Source organism: Meleagris gallopavo, chromosome 1, assembly GCF_000146605.3.
Source record: "Meleagris gallopavo isolate NT-WF06-2002-E0010 breed Aviagen turkey brand Nicholas breeding stock chromosome 1, Turkey_5.1, whole genome shotgun sequence".
NCBI lineage: Eukaryota > Metazoa > Chordata > Aves > Galliformes > Phasianidae > Meleagris > Meleagris gallopavo.
In genome coordinates, this window is record NC_015011.2 from 10,103,140 (window position 1) to 10,122,748 (window position 19,609).

Consider the following 19,609-nt stretch of genomic DNA (forward strand, 5'->3'; position numbering starts at 1 on the left):
CTCTGGGCAGCCTGCTCTGGTGGTTGGCGACCCTGCACATAGCAGGGGAGTTGAAACCAGATGATCACTGTGGTCCTTTTCAACCCAAGCCATTCTATGATTCTAGAGCTCAAGGGGTAAACCAAATGATGTGTGTGAGAACTATAAAAATAGTGAAATGCTGTCACATGAAATTACAAGCATGCTACCAAAGCTCAGTTATACTGTGACTGTGGAGTAGCAGAGAGGTTTTTGTATTTGATCAAGGTAAAATACGATGTTAGGTGACAAAATGAGTTGCCCTGAAAGGGAAGTTCCGTGAGGAGAGTGTTCTTCCATTGGTATCTGTCTTTGAACAGATGTTTTTCTTATAATCAATGCAGGAAATTATGTGGCAGAGTGCAAACTGTACCAGTGTTCTACCAATTAGGAAGGATGCTGCCTCATGGAGAATAGAATTTGAGAGTGGCTTTTAGGCTTGATTCAGATTAGTCTGGAATTGTTTGCTAATCTGGAAGGAGAAATTAGTTTGATTTTAGTTACATAAACAGGACTTTGTTACTGTAGGGAAAGGTGACAGCCTGTTCAACAGAATCCATGTGGACTTCAAACCAGCTTACTTCTGTACACAGAGATGTTTGTTAAGTGTAGTCCCCTCAGAAATACTTGAAAGAGGAGAAGAATTCAAAAGAACAGGTATTCTCTGAGAAGATGCACTTTAAAAAGCTGGAGATCCAAAGCTAAATAGGGCCAGATTAAATTCACTTCAGAATACTTTAAAAAAAAGTGGTTGAAACAATCAGAATGATACATGATTGTGGTCTTTGAGAAGTAATAAAAGGACACAAAATGACAAATTGTGCCAGTGCAGCAGGAAACCAGGGAGCATAGTAAGAGGTTGTTATGGCTGTATCGGAAGTTTTAAACAGAAACATCAAAAAGAATAAAAAAGAAGAACGTGTTGACATGGGTAAATGTAAAAGATATACACAGACAAGTGTGAAAAAAAAGAGTGAATAATTAGTCTTGAGAAAGCTGAAATGCTCAAAGTCTTTTTCCTTCAGTCATCATATAAGAGGAATAATTAAATGGTCAATTCCAAATAATGGTCATTATAGCTCAAACCTAGCTTTGCAGCTACCAGTGCAAATGCCTATTTTTTGGAAGAGCAATGTAATGAGCTTTAGGATAAAGGAGCAAACAGCCACCGTGTCTCTTTATTAACACTTTAAGATGACATTTTGAAGGCAAAGCAGGAGTTGACAGCTTCATTTGAAGTGTTACATAATCCCAAATTGGTTAGACTGTGTTCAGAAAAATGCTAGCAGTCTTTGGTCATCAAAAAGGAAAATGTACCCATTGATAATCCATGGGGACCTGAGGGACTTGTCTTGCCTTTGGTACTGTTTAGTGACTGCCGTTGATGGCGTAATATATGCAGAGTTTTTATTCATTTAGCAGGTTGTATTAACTGTAGGTAATTCAAAATCTTTCAGACATAGAATCAGAAAAATTGAATGGCCTGTGTTGAAAGGACCACAGTGATCATCGAGTTTCAACCCCCGCTATGTGCAGGGTCGCCAACCACCGGAGCAGGCTGCCCAGAGCCACATCCAGCCTGGCCTTGAATGCCTCCAGGGATGGGGCATCCACAACTACCTTGGGCAACCTGTTCCAGTTTGTCACTACCCTCTGTGTGAAAAACTTCCTCCTAATATCTAACCTAAACCTCCCCTGTCTCAGTCTAAAATGATTCCCAATTTCCTACCACTATCCACCCTCGTAAACAGTCATAACATGAATTTAAACTAAATTGTATGGATTATAAAAAAATTGCTGTAAGAAGAGCAAATTAAATGAGTGAAAATAGGTAAGGATACTTAAGTAACAAAGCCTGTCCAATTGTACTTCATGGCCATGCAGCAGTTCTGGAGAGAACAACAGCAACAACACAGCAGAGGCTTGTCCTGGTTTCAGCTGTGACAGTTTTCTTCGTACTGGCTGGTATGGTGCCATGCTTTGGACTGAGGATGGAAATGATGTTGGTAACACATGGATGTGTTAGTTCTTGCAGAGCAGTGCTTACTCTAAGAGAAGCATTCCAGCTTCTCATGCAGCAAGGGGCTGAGAGCATGCATGGAGCCAGGAAGGGACAGCAGTGGGACAGCTGATAAAAAGTGGCCAAAGGCACATCCTGTATCATTGCACAGGTGCGGCCTCCCTGCTAGAGGTTGGCTCTAACTCTTTTAAGGTCACAGTGAACTTCCACAGCAAGGGTCAGCGTGAGATCGAAACTTGCCCTGCTGATGTGGGTATCAGCATGGTGGAAATACTTTCAGGAAGGCTGACCACGACCATGTAGAGCTGTTGCTTTGTACTGCTCATTGTTTTTCACATCAAATGTGCTCTTTCTTTCACAACGCTTTACGGCAGTAGTATAAATTCTCTTCATCTCTGCATAACAGATTATTGTTTCTTTGCCTCTAACTTGATATGGCATGATTTCAGGTTTAACTTCAAGACAACGTGTTGATGCTCATTGCTATTAGCGTGTGTCTTCTGTCATCTGATTGCAGATGACTGCTATTTTCAGGATGGATTTCTAAACAGAGGGCACAGAGTACTGTATTTCTGAACATGCACTTACCACTAAACACTGGACAGAATTCAATCGTTGTTGGGGTTATTTGATGAATTTATTTTGCAAATAAATGAAAGGCATTGAGCCAACTGAGCATTCGTATCCATACCCCCATGCCACAGAATGCTGTGAACTACAAATGGTGTTGAGTTACCTGCCTCCATGTGCCACAAGGTGCCACTGCCTCGTGCCACACAGATGTCACAACAGCCCTCTGAAGCCACTGCTGGCCGCTGTGCTGAGTGATTTCATCACTTCGGTACTGGTTCATTCCCCAGGGAACAAAATCCCACCCAGGCTGAAGAAGAGCATAGTTGTCATAATAACGGGGTGGACATGTGCATGCCCTTGCCAAAGGCTCTTATATGGTTCAATTTTGGGGGGGCTGAACATGAAGTCAAAGCAGTTGACTGTATGTGCAAAGTGATTAGCAATGAAGGCTGCCTTCAGCTGAGTGGGCCATCAGGAAGCAGCCACCAGGGAGAGGGAAGGTCCTGGAAAGCTGATCTTTCTGTGAGCACAGAAATACTGTAGGCTGCAGAACTTCTCTGCAAAGTAGAATGGAGTAAATAATCCCCTCACCATGTCATTAAATACTTCCAATGACAGAAAGTATCCAAAAATACAGAAGTGACTGCACAGCCTTGACTGCTTGTTTTCTGTGAGCAAGAGGAAGGGAAAATACCAATAGATTGTCAAACCTGGAGGAAAGAAAGGGAGTTCTGCAGGAGTCTCTCATGTCTATTGCTGGTAAATATTGTCATTAATGCTATTAACAAAGAATTAGAGGCTACTTTTATAAAACCAATGAATGTGTCAGCTCACCAAGGTTACAGGCTGGGAGGCTTGATTAGGAATCAAGAATGTTTTAGGTAAATGAGAGGGAAGGTCAGGAACCAGTGAGATAAACTGCTGTGAAAAAAAAGTAGGAAGTACTGCATTCAAGAGGGGAATAATTAAGCACAAGTAGAATGAAAATGAAAAATACCTGAATAAACAGCAGTTCTAGAATTAATAATCTGCAGATTATAGTTGCACTCTGAACTTAATATGAATCAAATTGTGATACTGTTACATGAAAAGCAAAGATCTCCCTGGATGGTGTTAGCAGTGATAGTTTGCTCTGCACCAAGCAGTGCTGAGCCTTAACCTGGTGCTGTGTCTGAACTTCACTGTACTGAAAAAGTCCAGGAGAGAACAAGAGCAGGCAGTGTTCAGTCATAGAGGAGAAAGCTTAAAGCACTTGGGTTTGTTTTGTATGCAAAAGACCAGAGGGACCACGATAAATGTGTGTGCTTGTGCAAAGGTCAGAGATGATGACAGGTGAAGCTATCATTTTTGGCAGCCAGAAAGGCTTATATGGGATAACAGACAAAATTTCCTAACTAACTGGAGAGCACATTCTAATCTATCTCAGGAAAATTGCATAACCTGTGTCTTAGAAATTGTTCTGAACGGATTAGGCAGCCACTAGGGCTGGCCTCCCTCTGAGCAAGATGATAATGCATTAAATAGTTAAATATGCTCCTGAAGTCCCACTCGTTAGTCCTGCAATTGCAGGCAACCTGATTAAGAGAAAATAAAGAATATTACACAAGGAGAGGAGACAGAGGGCTGGAGTGAAAGATATGAGATGCACTTTGGGCTAATGATGATTTCCTTGTTAAATCAGTCTTTTCATCTGGAAAAGAGCAACAGAAGAAAATGTCATCTACCACAAAGTATTTGGGCAGACAGTGTGGTGTGGTTGTGGAAAAGGGAAGATGGGACCTTGGAGTGGCAATGCTGGAGTGGCTTGATTAGGTGATAGGAAGGCGCCAGGAGAGCCATGGAGGGCTCTAGTGGGATTTCATCTGAAATGTGTGTGCGCTTGTAGGTGTATCCATCATCCATCTTCAGAGAGATGGATTTACATGGGTGGTGAGGATATCCCCATTTGATGGACAGATGAAATTGCCAGCTCTCTGTTTGTGACCAAGGCTAAGAAGAGGGCAAAATTCTTCTCATGATCATGGTGAATGCCAAGGGAGGTCCCAGGTGAGCTGGTATCAAAGAATAGTGAAGTGGAAGGCTCTGTGTGCAGATCTAAGTACTGCAAAGAAATGCTGAAACAGCAGTAATTCTAGTATGTTCAGTGGGAAACTTAATGAGCTTATGAGAGAGCCAACATCTTGTAACTGCCTGCAGCACCTGGGGGTCAAATCCTTAAATGTTCTAGCCACAGCTGACTCCTGGTGGCAGGAAAATATGGAGGGGAATGATTCACCTCTTCTGTCTAAATGGAGAAATCGGCATTTTTGTCAGATGAGCTGTTTCTATCACCTATCTCCATAGCCATCCTTGCCCCAAGAGGCCTCAAGGTGCATGGGGAGCACAGCCATCAGAGTGCTCTGTGGTGGGGAAAGGCCTCAGCTGTGCCTGCTTCTCCTGAGGGGCATCTTTGGGGGTGGGAAAGAGGACCTCCAGAGGTCCCCAGCCCTTGCAGCCCTTTCCTGCTCCTAGGGCCTCCTGATATTAAGAGGGGAGCAGAGAGCCTCGGGAGTGAGCTCAAGGGAATGGAGTGAGTAGAAGCTGCCTGGCGTTGCCTCCAGTGTGATGCTGGCAGCCCTGGAACACCAGGTCACCATGTCAGAACCGGGCACCAAGATCTCTGCCTATTTCAGATCTTACTGTCAGAGGGCCTCAATTCCCCTGATAAATAGCTACAGTCAACTTTCCTGATGTGCTCAGCCAGCTGTGGTTACCTGTCATTAGCAAGAGAACATTGCGCGTGTTGCAGCAACTGATGCGTAACAGCTTGAGAGCCAGAACTCGTAGTTTAAGCATGTGGGCTGATGGGGAAAAATCAACAGAAATGTTTCCTACAGTTCATTTACAGGAGAGGACTTAGGAGGTGTGTTAGATCCGCAGGATTCATAACGCTGGTGATACTGAAACACCGCTCTTTCAGTACCAACAAATGGCGTTTTCCTCATATCTCTAATTCACTCACTTGTGATAGAGGATTAGCTCTCTGATAAAAGAATTGCAGCAGCCTTTAAGAGGTGTTGGAACAGAGCTATAATTGGACTAACATTATCAGATGCCCTTAAATCTGTGCTTTGCATGTTTGTCTTGTAAAGCTTCAGAGATAAATGCCTTCTTCAAGTGGAGGGAAAATCATTTTATGATGGAAGTGACTGGTTAATAACACTCTCTCCCACTGACCTCTTTTGGAGCTAATAGTTTGCTCCTCTGGCTAGAGTTGCAGACGTTCTTTTGTTGCAACCATGACAAGTATTTGACAAAAGAAACCCCACTGGCTTTAAAACTGATTCATCCTCATTTTCTGCTCTCTAGACCTCCTCAAAATGTGTCATCTTTCTGTAAGTTAGATCCATACAAGCCTCCTTTGCAAATGTCACTTTGGTAGCCCTTCATGAAGCTTAGAATAGAATTCAATTTTTTTAGCATTTTTACTCAGTAGAATTCACACTATGGAGAAATCACACCTGCTAATGAAATTAGCTATTTACCCCTCACTGAATTCTCTTCAGCACAAGGAATAGGTGTTGTAGCAGATAAAGCCTTAAAAAAAATAAAACCCAGAAGTGAATTGCAGACATACTACAATTACTTCTGAAGTTATTTTCCTCATCTTGCTAAGCCTCTCGGTGGAATACAAATGGGAAGAAGGTGATGCCTTTGTGAGTGAGGGAAACCACTGAATCGCAGCATTTCATTACCTGAGAGAGGCTGTCAGCTGCATGGCAACATTTCCCTCTGCCCTGGAAGAATTAACAAGAACAGAGAGACACGTTTTCCACACACCCACAGAATTAGCAAAGTTCCTTCTGGCACTGTTAGATATTTAACAGTACAGAGGGATTTAAATGCTTGTTGATGCATGCACTGTGCTGTTATCAATAGACATGTCCATTATCTGTCATTCCAAGGAAGTACCAGGCTTCCAAAAGCTCTTTTTAACAAAGGCAAAACAAGCTGAAATGGTGCTGTATTTTAAACCTGTTAAACTGAAATAGGAACAGAAGGATATTTAAAGTGTTGCTGTACTCAGGGGGCAAACGATCCCTTATAAATTCATAAAATCACATAGTGGTTTGGGTTGGAAGGAGCCACAAAGCCCACCCATCTCCAACCCCTGCCGTGGGCTGGCTGCCCCCCACCAGCTCAGGCTGCCCAGGGCCCCATCCAACCCGGCCCTGAGTGCCTGCAGGGATGGGGCACCCACAGCTCTATGGGCAGCTGTGCCAGGGCCTCACCGCCCTTCCTCCTTCTCCCTCCATTTCCTCCACAACCCTTTAAGAACTCCTGCCCCCAGCTGGCTCCATGTTGGTGCTTATCCTTACTGGAGCCAAATGCCCATTTGATGCCATAAACGCCACTCTCCCTCATTTCACAGCTTGGTGTGTGGAGAGCAGCATTTGCCTCGCATACATGTGCCGGCATCCTGCACTGGTATGGCTCTGCTTTGGGAAGAGAAGTACAGTGCTCAGATCTGAGGATATTCATGTGAGAATCACAGCAGTAAGGTAAAATTTTCCTCATGGAAATGTGCTGTTCTGAAGTAGAGGGGACATCAGTGAATCAAGAAGGATTTTGGGAAGCAAGAAGTAAACACCTACAAACACATGCAATCACTAAATATGACACTCATGGTTTTCATTTTTATTGGGAATGGGAGATTAGTGGAGGATGAGATGTTTATCTGTGGGCTTTTTTTTGTTTGTTTGTTTTTTGTTTGTTTGTTTGTTTTTTAATGGAGGAGATGGAGCAATAGGAAAAGCATGGCTCCTGTTGCATCCAAGACATCAGAATTGGCACCGTATGATGCCAAGACACTGTTTGCCCTGGCATTTCTAGAGGCAATGGCCATGAGTTCAATGCTTTCCAGCAGAAGCACAAGAGGTGGCTTGCTGGGAATGGAGATGAGCAGGTTTCTGGTGCATGGCCCTCAGTCTGGCAGGGTGAGAAGGGTGGAAACAGCGGCTGGAAAATCTGCTGAAGAAAACAGTGAACTAAAGTATTTGCCATTTTCTATCAGAGAGGCAGTGCCCAACAGCAACCTCCCCATCCCAGGACATCTCAGTGAGGGAGAGAATGCTTCTTCCTCTGCCTGTGCTTGCTTGTAGACCTAAACAAGTCTCCTGCTGTGTTTCATAGCTTGCTGAAGTTCTCCAGTTGTTACAAAAATAGAAATAACCACTGGAGAAAGGGGAGACAGAGAAAAAAGGCACAGGAGTGCAGCTTAAACAGAGACATTTCTGAGGAAGCTCTAAAAGCATGTGTGTTAGGGGGAATGTGACAGCAGCTGAATATAAAATGAATGTAGATTCTGAAGGAAAAGACAAAAAGGTAGAGCTATCCTTGGGCTCCGCTCCACCAGCAGTGCTGTATTTGCAAAAGAGCTAAATGGGAACACGGCAGTCAGTGCAGCGCATTTTCTCTGCTTCTATGATGAGAGTTGCAGGTAAACCAACCTGTGAAATAGGAAAGCAGTACACCCAGCCCTGCACTCTCAGTGTGCGGATAACATTTCCAAGCCTGAATGCAGCACTGAAAGCAAGATGGATGTTTCCAAGCTGTGCCTGGTACAGGCAGTGAGAGATGCTCTGAAGGTTCGATGGCTGTTGGCTGCCCAGTCCCTTGCAGCTTTCAGCACGTGCTGGACTGCTGTGCTCCACAAGACAGACCAGGGACAAATGAGAAGATTTAATCACAAGGTATGATTGCAGAGCTGAATTTCTGATGTGTCCGGACAGGGCAGGGCTTGCCTGGCTAACACAGCTCTCGTGCTAAGTCTGAGAAGCTGGTGAGCCACTCCAATTGCTGTTGTACTATGGAATATCCAAATTGTGAGTGCTGTAAAAAAAGCTGAATGACCTCCTCCTCCAGCTGCCTCATTACTGAAAGCACCCTGTGACAAATGGAGGAATCTCCACCACTTTCTCAAATTTTCATGGGCATCATTAGAGCGGGGGTAGAGGCAATGCTGCAACAATTTCCCTGACCCTACAGGAGTGGAGAAGGGAAACAGCTCTGCACACTTGGAATACTATCTGCTCCTTTTAAGCCTGTGTGCTGTGTTAACCTCAAACCAAAGTTTCAGTGGAGGCTCAGAGCTCCATCACACCTGGTGACCCTCTTCTCTGCTCCCTTTCTTCTTCCGGCTGTGGTTCCCATCAACTGGCACCATCTCCCGCAGCCAGAACCGGAGTGGCTGACACCACACAGAGGTCATGCACAGATGGGGACATTGCTGTGACAGCTGCCCCTTGGTGATCCTCACGTGGGTTTGTCTTCTTATGGTGTTTGCTGTGACCACCAGATGCCAGCTGTGTTATTTGTGCCTCCTCTTCTGATGGTTGGTGAGGGACCTTTAATAAGGCCAGCGACATCCACATGGCATCATTTCATGCTGGAAGGGACAAAATCTTTGTCCAGGTCAAACACGGTGCAATACTTTATGCAGTAGCAGAACCGCAGATCTGTGGCTCCAGTACGGGCTCCGGGCCCAACCTGGAGAAAAGAGGGGACCAAAGGCACCCTCACTGCCTGCAGCTGGCACTGGCTGCTTCAGTACCTCCTTCTCTCTTGTTCCGTATGTTTATTTTTTTATAGTAATTGCATTAGTATGTACAAATTCAGTCCATCTTATAGACAGTCTGTTCTGAGAAGTAGTGGCCTTCCTTACCCACAGCAACCAATTGTACCTAAATTCATTCTCAGCAGGAATCTGTCTGTCCAGAGACACAAAGGGAAGTGCTATTTTTGAGAAAACATTTGTTCCTTCCATTATTTCCCATCTAGTCTGGGTCTTCTCAGAGGGCAGTCAGCAGAGCTTACTCAGGGGATGGCTACTGGCAGCTCATGGACATAGGCAGCTCAGTGCACCTCTAACAGCCCCAGCAATGGCAACACAGATGCTCCTACACCTCTTGCTCATTACCATGGCACTGGGATACTTCTGTTGGAAAGGAAAAGCAACCTGACCTGGATTTAGCAAACTTTTCTAATGGGACTTTCCATACCTGGATGGATAATGCTGAACTGATAGAATTAGGGTTCTTAAAGCCCACCAACCCCTGCCGTGGGCTGGCTGCCCCCCACCAGCTCAGGCTGCCCAGGGCCCCATCCAACCCAGCCCTGAGCGCCTGCAGGGACGGGGCACCCACAGCTCTATGGGCAGCTGTGCCAGGGTCTCACCACTCTCTGAGTGAAGAATTTCTTCCTTATATCAGATCTAAATTTACTCTTTTTTAGTTTAAAAGCACTCTCCCTTGTCCTATCACTATTAGACCATATAAAATGTCAGTCCCCTTCCCACTTACAGGCTCACTTCAAGTACTGGAAGGCTGCAATTAAGACTTCCCAGAGCCTTCTCTGCTCCAATTTAAAACTCCTTCAGCCAGTCTTCATAGGAGAAGTGCTGCAGTTCCCTCATCATCTTTGAGGCCCTCCTCTAGACCTGCTTCAAAAGCACTCTAAAACCATCCTTCTTATGCTGGGGGCCCCAGGCCTGGAATTAAGTTCTCCAGAGCACTGCAGTAAGCAGAGGACATTTGTGGACTGCCTAAAGCTTTGTAAGATTCTTGCATGCAGGAATAGTGATGCCAGTGAACTTGGGATCTGGCGAGAAGAGATAGGGAAGGCGGTCTCAATTGGTGGAGCCTCAAAACTGTGCACCCCAACAAGGAGCAACCAGGCTTTTTGGAAGCATCACCATGACAGGAGGCTCTGCCTGGAGCTTCCATGACCTCTGGATGTCCCTGAAGAATGCAGAAGCAATTTCACAAGGTACTCTGACCTCCAAGGAGCTTCACCAAGGAAGTGTCTAGGGTTAAATTCAATAGACTTGATGCTTCAGTGCTGTGATAGTGTTCAGTGAAGCTCATGAAACTGATTTCTCATGGGATCACATTGAGGCTGATAAGGACCTCTGTATCCCTCTGGCGTAAACCCTGCCCAATTGAAAACACCCGGAGCTGGGTGCCCAGGGCCACGACCAGATGGCCTTTGGAGATCTGCAAGGAAAAGACTCAAATCAAGTGTTGGATGAAGTGCAAGAAAAGGTTGTATCACAGGGTTTCATGAGTTTTAATGGAAGAAGCAGAAGAGATGGAGATGCACCAGTATATCTGTGCACATGAGCACCTGTCTTGCCCTTAGAGGAGAGAGAAGGGGCTTACAGGCACAGCCACACCTCGAAGGGACCCAAGTACTCCTATCACTTCTCCCCCAGGGTGACCCCATGGCCAGCAGTGACGTGTCAGGAGCATCAGGCTTCGGGTGGCTGCATGGTGGGAGAGAAATGATGGTGAGTGCGGAGATAGGGATGTGGTATGGATGCCTTGGGGAGCAGGAATGGGCACAGCACAAAGAGTGCAGTCAAGGGAGTTCCCTTCGAGGAACTGCAGAGGAATTAGTTTCTGATTCTGTTTAGTGACAGGGAAAGAAATAAGAGTATAGCACCAGTTCCCGAAAGGGATAACAGTGCCACGGAAAACTGTGAAGAGAATATTAAAGTGAGAAAACTGATGAGCTGTTGCTGACCAAAAAGCAATAGTGGGAAAACCACTGTAAAATTAGATCTTTCTGGTGGTGCCTGATGTCCGGCCAGGGCTGTGCTCCTGCTGCAATGCAGAACTCACCCCAGCTGGGAAGCAGATGGCTTGGGAGGTACAAGGAGCACTTCAAGGGGATATTTATTTCCACTTTAACCGTATCTTTCATATTTCACATTTCTCTCTTTCAGCGTGTTAGTGCTTTGCTGAAATCAATACTAGTCTCAAAGAAGTCTCAGTGCATTAATGGCATATAGCTTACGTATTTGTCTATAAAAGAAAACAGTGATAAGCTGTTCTAATAAGTGCAATTTCAGGTTCAGCAAGACAGCAGTTGACATTTATCACATTGGTCATGTCAGTGCCACTTATCTTTTATAACCAGATCTGAAAGGAAGATTGTGTGTGAGACATTTCCCCTGGCAGCACTGCCTGCTCCTGCCTGGGAGGTGCAAGGCTGTGCTGCTCTTGCACAACAAGTTTAGGCATCTTCTTAATTAAGAATAAATAATAATAAAAAAGAACAAAGAGAAAGAAAGAAAAAAGCACCTTATTTCATGTGATTAACTAGATAATAAAAATGCAAACTACCCTCAAGCACAACCACTGATGAAATATTTGGACACTGAACAAACAGGCCAAAGAAAATGTTAATATATAAATGAAAGACTCATCTAAGCAGCCAAAAACCTGTCATTATCTGGGAAGAGTGCACAAGGAAGACAGAGACCAAAGGGGAAGGCTTGTCTTTTCCACAAGCAGCAGCTGCGTTGAGGGCTTGGGGCTGGGCCATGTACTGTGGCTGGAGCTGAGACAGATCACAGCACTTTGGGGCACTCCTTGGGCCACAGGGTCTCCAGATGAGGTGAGGGAGGCTCCTCACAGCTGATTAACCCCATAGTGTGGCATGTGTTTTTGGGGAGTGCCATGGGGTTTCTAGTTGAAGAGACATGCTAAACCCTACAAACAGATCTCCGTAGTACCAATCTACTTGCAGCATTTCCAATCATACAGAAGTACTAAATAGACTTTGATGCACCAACAAGGCCTTTGTCTTACTTCTAATGTTGTTGCTTGATTTCCTAGCTCTGGTTCCTACTCCTGCCCTGCTTCAGGTCCTGCTGCTCTGTTTTCAAACAGCACAAGTGGTGACAGATGTTCCTGGCACCTGCAGTCACCATCCTGGTGCAGTTGTCAGTAATTGCAGCACGGAGGGCACTGCAGGACTGGATCCCAGCCTGCAACAGCACAGCTATGTATCGTGCAGGACAGTGATGAATCTGAGAGAAGCCACCTTATTGCCCTGACCAGAGGGGTCCAAGAAAACTTTCCAGCAGAGAATCACAAATTCATTACGGTTGGAGAAGACCTCTAAGATCATCTAGTCCAACCATCAAACCATCCCCACCATGCCCACTGAACCACATCCCTCAGTGCTACATCTCCAGGTTTCTTGAACACCTCCAGGGACAATGACTCCATCACCTCCCTGGGCAGCCAGTGCCACTGCCTCACCTCTCTTTCTGAGTAGAAATGTTACCTAATATCCATCCGGAACTTTTCCTGGCACATCTTAAGGCCGTTACCTCTCATCCTATCATCTACAGATGCACAGCTGGTGGAGACAAGGTTCAGCACGAGCTGAATGCAAGGCAGTGCCCTGTGTTTCCAAGGGCTGGGAACACAGCATTAGTTTTCCTCTCAATTACTAAGTATATTTTTTGTTCTTTTAATGACTGAGCTTAAATAGGAAAAGTCTAGGAGGATGTGAGGTAACTGAGCAGATACAAACCCAAGCCAGTTATTTTGCTTTATTTATTCTATAGCATGTCTGCATGGACATTACACAGGACAAATCATCTGGGAAAACTTTATTTGTCACCTGGGCAAATGCTGAGAAAATGCTGTCTTGTTCTCCTCTGTATATTATATCTGTTAATTAGCATAATCTATTTAATCACTTCTGTCTGATATTTTTGCTGATGGAGACCTGAGAAGCATCAGCTCTTAAACTTGGCCTTGCCATTGTCTCCTCTCTCCCATGTTTAAAAACTTCAGAGATTTTCTGTTAACCAAAGGTTGTGTCAGCATCAAAGACGTGAAGAGGCTGTGCCAACATCTGCAACCCGCCCTGTGGCTGCTCTTGGTGTCTCGAAGCATCACTGCCAACCTCAGTTAGTCTGCGCCTAGACTCTCCTGCTACAGGGTATTTCAGTCAGAGGAAGCCACCTGGAAGTTTCACGTGGCAGTCATTGGCTCTGCAGAGAAGTACAGACATTGTGACATAGCTCAGAACTCTGCTCCAGACCAGTGCTACCCTAAGTACCATCACCACCATCTGGTCCATCCTCCAGGTCTGCTCCAACTCTTAGTGTTTTGCCTATAGGAGTCTGTTGGAGATATGACTAGATACGACCTTGGGAATCCTGACATAACTGAAGCAGGAGTTTGAATCATATGCTGTCCAGGGGACCCTTCCAGCTTAAATCCCTCTGTGATTGCAATGGAGCCTGTGGAGGCATGCAGGATAGGAGTGACCTTGCCCTCCATGCATTCCACAGCAGCAATGCCCTCTTCCAGACTGGGAAAGGATTTGCTTCCATACTCTTTCACACTTTTCAGAAAATCTGCTTGCTTGGCAGTGACTGAAGAAACAGAGAGGCAATACGTAGAGACTGCTCTATGCAAGTCAGCCAAAGACAAGGGCCCCAGTGGGGTACACTCTACACTGCAGTAAACTCCCTTCCCTAGCCAGCTCTTCAGTAGGGATCTGGACCTGTTGAATGTACAGATGTCACCACCATGGTATGAATGAAGGCTGAGCTGGTGGTGCTTTGAGATAACAACATTGTGATTCTGCAGAGCAGGCTCCAGCCGCACTTGTTCAGAGTGAAATGACAGAATCAGAATCAGTAAGGTTGGAAAACACCACAAGCCCAACCATCAACTCATCAATGCAGGGGTGATCAATGCCCTACAGCCTACAGCTGTGAAAGCTGAGTGATTCCAGTGATTTCGTGTGTATGTCTGCATATCATGCTGGTACAGTGCAGCACGGACCCCTGGTAGCTTGGTTGCTTGTGGTCACTGCCATAGAATGTATGCTAAGCAAAGCATGATCTGAGATCTGCAGTGGGATCACCTTACCTGATCTAAAGATTCAGTTCTGCTGCCTGTCTTCTCCAGTGTTGTAACTATGCTAAAACTGTACTTCAGTATTTCATCTATTGAATCCCACAGTTAGAAATTAGGGATTGCATTTTCCAGTATATATGACAAAATTCACATGCTAATGTGTATGTTTTTCATTTTTAACTGGGGTGAAAGATTTGTCCATTCATCAAATCTGGGAGGCAAAGATGCTTAAAAATCTAATTTCTTGTTCACTCAGATGATGGAGATGAGGTGCAGCAGGTGCCATGGGGCCTTTCTTTGTTGGGTTTCATAGGCAATCCAGAATCACTGGAGTGAGACTGGTTTCTTTTTATGATTAGGAGACTGAATTTCATACACATTTCTTCTAAATCCTGAATACCTGCAAGCACGCTTCCAAATGTTTTTGAGATAGTTGCAGAGGTATTTGTTGCATTATTTATTTAGAAAGTGACTTTGGGAAAAAAAAAAAAAAGTGAGCTGCTTGAGCAGTAGCACTTCAAACGTTTCAGCTGTCTTCTTTGGATTTGTTGTTTCTTTCTTTTTTTTCCTTGTTTTTTTTTCTTTTTTTTCTTTTTTTAGTGTTATTAAAATGTTTTTCTGTTCTTTTGCCCTTCTGTTCGCTCCTTGTCAAGTTTACTTGGATTACAAGCTAAAACAAGCTTTTTCTTCTATTCTATAGTGTAGACTTACTGTCAGAGAAGGATAGGCCTTTTCCACTGTTGTAAATATAATAGACAAGAGACAGCTGGTAATAAACTATGTTCAATTTCCAGTGAATTACAGGAGTGGTGAGAGCTCATAGATCTGTTTGGAAAGCCAGGATTCAGCTGGGAATGGAAAGGTTTCAAGTGAAAAACCTCACTTTGCTGCACTGGTTTTGGTCATCACCATACATTTGCAGTGACAGCTCGTTCTTGGCTCATTTACCAAGCCTTGTGGTGTTGCCCAGGTTCCACCATGCAGCTTTTTAATCTCTGTGAGTGCTAGGAAGGACTTGGAAATAATCCTTTTTCACAATTACACATAGGAAGGATGCTTTGCTCCGTTTTGCTAAGTTCAAGGGCTACTGGTGCTACTGTGCAGCAACACAAGCTTTTCTCAGCTCTCCACCAACATCTAGGATGGAGCAGGGTACTTTTTTTTTTTGTCTGCATTCTACCTGCAATATCATCTGCCAGGAGGCAGTGACAGAGCTTTCCAAATACCAGTACAGGTTCCACCGTCAGTGAGTCAACTGTTCTGCTCTCTAACCTCATACAGGTCAATCCTTTGGTGGAGGAAATGAGAAATATCTGTCTGGCAGAGGTGGTACAGGCTCCCGTGTTCTCTACTCAACAGTACCTTTCCTGCCAAAGACACTGCCAAGCAAACAGATTTCTCCCAGTGCATGGAAAGGAGTTTGGGAGCTTGCAAAGAGGCTCAATCCAGTCCCTGTGTAAGCAGCATGGGTCTTAGTGACCCAGCTATGGAAGGAAATCAGGTCACCTTGCACTTAAAGCTATGAAAAAATTGAGCTGGAAACAGCCTCAGGAAGCCACCAGGATGGTGGCCTTTGTTTCAGCCTCTTCCAGAAGAGGTTTGTCTAATCTGTCAGCAGTGTTAATTAAAGTCCAGGTCTGCTCCATATCCTTTATCTCAAACTGTAGGGAGAGAAGGGCCACAGGTTCAGTCTGTGTTCACTGGGGCACTCCCACTTCTCCGGCATGAGCTTGTCAAACACCAGATGAGCTCTCTGGGGTTACTGACAAACATGTTCCCTCTGAGTATGTGGGTATGTGGGTCACAAATACGTTGAAGTCCTGGGCTCTCATCTGCCTCCCTGCCCAAAATGTTGTGTGGCCCCTGAGCCATCACTGCCCAAGTTTGGCAGCACACAGAGTAAGCTGGAATGCATTTCCATCAGCATCTAATCATGCAGATGGGCCTTCAATACCAGCTACCTGTTCCATACGTATCTGTAGCCATCAAACTCTTCCTAAGGCCTTTGCTTTTGCTGAAACCCACAATAAGAACTTCACCTTACTCACACTGTGAGGGAATGGTGTCACTTGGGACACATCTGCAGCACACACACTGCACACAAAATGCCAACAGAGCAGCAGAGTGGATTCAGGGAAGAGCATAGACTTGAAATTGATCATGTAAGTCTGGGAGAGAGATACCAACCACTCAGTCTTCTCTTGGGCATGATCCATGCCACAGGACTTCCCTGTGCACCTCCCTGTCCTAATTTCTGTTTTAACAGAAAAGAACCTTTTCCAAAGTATACAAATCTGAAGGAAGAATGAAACAGTAAAGGGGAATTGCCTGACAAATTTAATGGCCAGAAGAGAAATGAAAGCATTACATGCCACTGGAGGGGGACACTTGATCTTCAGCGTACACAATGTATTCCACAGTCCCATTCATTTTACTTATGAATTACTCTGCTGGAAGTCCTTATTTTCCTGCTATCTTAAATTTATCTAGGATCAGATACTTGTCACTAGAGCTCCATTTTAATATTATTGTACAAATTGATATATGTGTTCTAGATTATTGTACCATAGTCCTCCCCCTGACTCTCAGAGCTTTCGTGCCAATATGTAATTTGTTCTCGTTAACAATATCGTGGGATCACCATGTGAAGGGTCCAAGTTAGTCTTTATCTAAGACAAAGAAGGGAGGTGAAATGGTAAGCAGAAAACAGTAAGTGCTGGAAGGAAGATAAATGTGGTGCCTCTCTGAGTCTTTTCCCCAAAGAACAGGGTAATACGGTGAAAGAGCGCAATGTAACTCCTCTGTAAATTAAAACTGATGAAAGAAAATAGGCCTTGTAGGATAGATAATAAATCTTCGCAGTTCACTGTTCTCAAAGTGCTATCAAGACTTTGTCTGCTGCCTGGGATAACCACTGTCCCCAGCAGGTGATGCAGGCCTTTGAGCACCACTGGCTGCCGATGGCACCATGCACAGGACTCCTTTATCTTGGACTTTTTTCTGTGGGCTACAAGTTTTGGTCCCACATCCCGTCAGGCTTCAAGTACTGCACTAAATGATCTATTCCATCCTACCTTCATGCTACTAGTCAACTGTAAACACAATTTTCTTGCTTGTGGTAAGTCATGGGCAAGGTGACTTTTCTTTCATCTCTCAAGTCTATCCTTAATTACTGATGGAATCTACTTTGATTCTCTGTTCTGTGATCACAAATGTCTTTAAAGTTTTCTTCCAGTTGTCATGGATCAAGGAGCATAGACTGCTTCCTCTGAGTGATAACTGCTAAGCTGTTTTCTGAAGAGCTTGGATCACGCTATGTATTTTGTTCTCTCTCACAGCTTTAAGCTCCCTCATGTCAAACCATTCCCACCAGCAGCCCTGAAACTGAGAGAAAAGCCTCCAGAGCTACTGGAGAACCATAAGCCTCAGTTCCCCTAATTAATATCCTTTTGGACAAGTCTAAACAAACAGTAAAAGAATCAGAAATATATGGCAGAGCTTGTGTAAGCAGGATAATCTTCTGTACTGGCCTCTTTAAAGGTAAGTTGTTCACTGGGATTTCAAAGCATGACCACTTTCAAAAGACCATTAATACCAAACTGAGTATTCATTAGGCTCCAGCCCCCACAGGTGGCAAAGCCTGCTTCTGCTGCTGTCTGAGTGGACTCCACTTTTGGGGGGGGGTCAACAAGTTTTGTGGAGTGCATCCCTCCAGAGATCGATTTCTTTGATTGCAAAGCCATTTGCATGTCTGTTGCACAGCAGAAATCAATGAGTGCTAATAACAGGAGCAAGGAACCACTTCTGGACTCTGTAGCAGAAGACAGGCTGCAAATTAGCACAACTATGCCAAAATTATCCATTTACATGTCCTCTAAATATTGACAGGTTTTCGTCTCCATTTATTTCGTCTCAGTCTATTTGCTTTATCTAGAGGGTATGGTTCATTTTTGATCAATTTTGTTTGTTCTTTTCCTGAGGAAGCTTATCGTATAAGTCATACAATACTTCTGAAGACAGGAAAAAATACACAAAGAGGCAGCTGTTGGAACAGAAGCCAGCTACTGAGAAATCAGAGGATTCATCTGCCTTCGTATCAGCTGTCTGCAGTACAAATACCTATGGATGATCCTATCACCCCGAGCTCCCTGTCTAGTGAGGAGCGAGAAACAGGCTCTTGCAAAGTGCGACTTAGCTGTGCCGTTTTAGGCATCATCGTTAGGATGAAACGAATTTCCACACAGACTCTGCCAGTTTCCCTGCAGCCTCTGAAGGAGATCCACACTTAGATGTGTGCATCTGCACACACAAACTGCTGTGGCCCTCTGGCATCTCGGGGCCTTTCAACCCTGCTGAGACAGCCGGTCCCATTCTTTTTCATCTCCCCTCCTCGTGCAGAAGCAGTGCTCCAGGAACCCATCTTCCCGGTGATGTAGGATGGGGGAGGCCCTACCCTTTCCCAGAGGCGCACAGGGACGCAGGCGATACTGGAGGAGGGCTGGGGGACTCGGCTGGGCGCTGTCCGTGCCTGTGGTGCTGAAGCCCCGTGCTGCAGCTGTCCCCGCGTGCTGCGCGAAGCGGGAGGTGGAAGTCACAGGAAATAAAGTCGGACAGTGTTAAATAGTCTAACTCAAAACTTTTGCTGCTCCCCATCGTTCCAATGCCATTCTCTTTTCCTATCAGCAGCTCTCCAGTTCGGCGGTAAAATGTGGCTTACGCGATCCGATTATACATGCACATCCCAGAGAGGACGCTCATGCCTTGTGAAAATTAATTACAAATCTCCAAAGGACAACGATGAACTAAAAATAACAAAAACAACAGGAAGCATTGTACTCTGGTGGGTGACGCTAAAAAAAAAATAAGATGCTGACTTGATAATGAAGCAACAGTGATATAGCTTCTTTTCCTTCCAGGCCATGTTTAAAGATGTGCTAAATGGGATTAGTTGCTTTTAATCAATTGAAATTGAATGAGGTCACAAATTTAAGCAAGAAAATATGCTGTGTTGAGGACCTTAATAGGAGATAATTATTTAATACAGAAGGCAGAAGGGAGAAGTTTACAATATTCCCCCAGTATATCTCCTTTTCAACCATGGCTGTATCTAGAACTTTTCCTGAGTTTTGCTTTTCTCGTGTGTTACTTTCTCACACAGTCTTTGCACCTGTGCTTCCCATTTTGCTATGCTTTGTTGACTGTCTTCAGCCCCGAGAAGCTCCGTTTTTCACTTGGCACATCGTTGTGGAAAATGCCACATCTTTCTCTGCCACATCTTTCTCTGCTGCAG

The 19,609-nt window shown here is 44.8% G+C and overlaps 1 long non-coding RNA gene across 1 annotated transcript; it reads left to right on the forward strand.

Annotated features, from left to right (window-relative positions):
- The first annotated feature begins 13,473 nt into the window (after positions 1–13,473).
- LOC109370125 lies at positions 13,474–19,192 on the forward strand. Its single transcript, XR_002119972.1, has 3 exons — positions 13,474–13,538; positions 17,658–17,859; positions 18,304–19,192. It is a non-coding gene; the product is annotated as an uncharacterized LOC109370125 (long non-coding RNA).
- Positions 19,193–19,609: the final 417 nt, after the last annotated feature.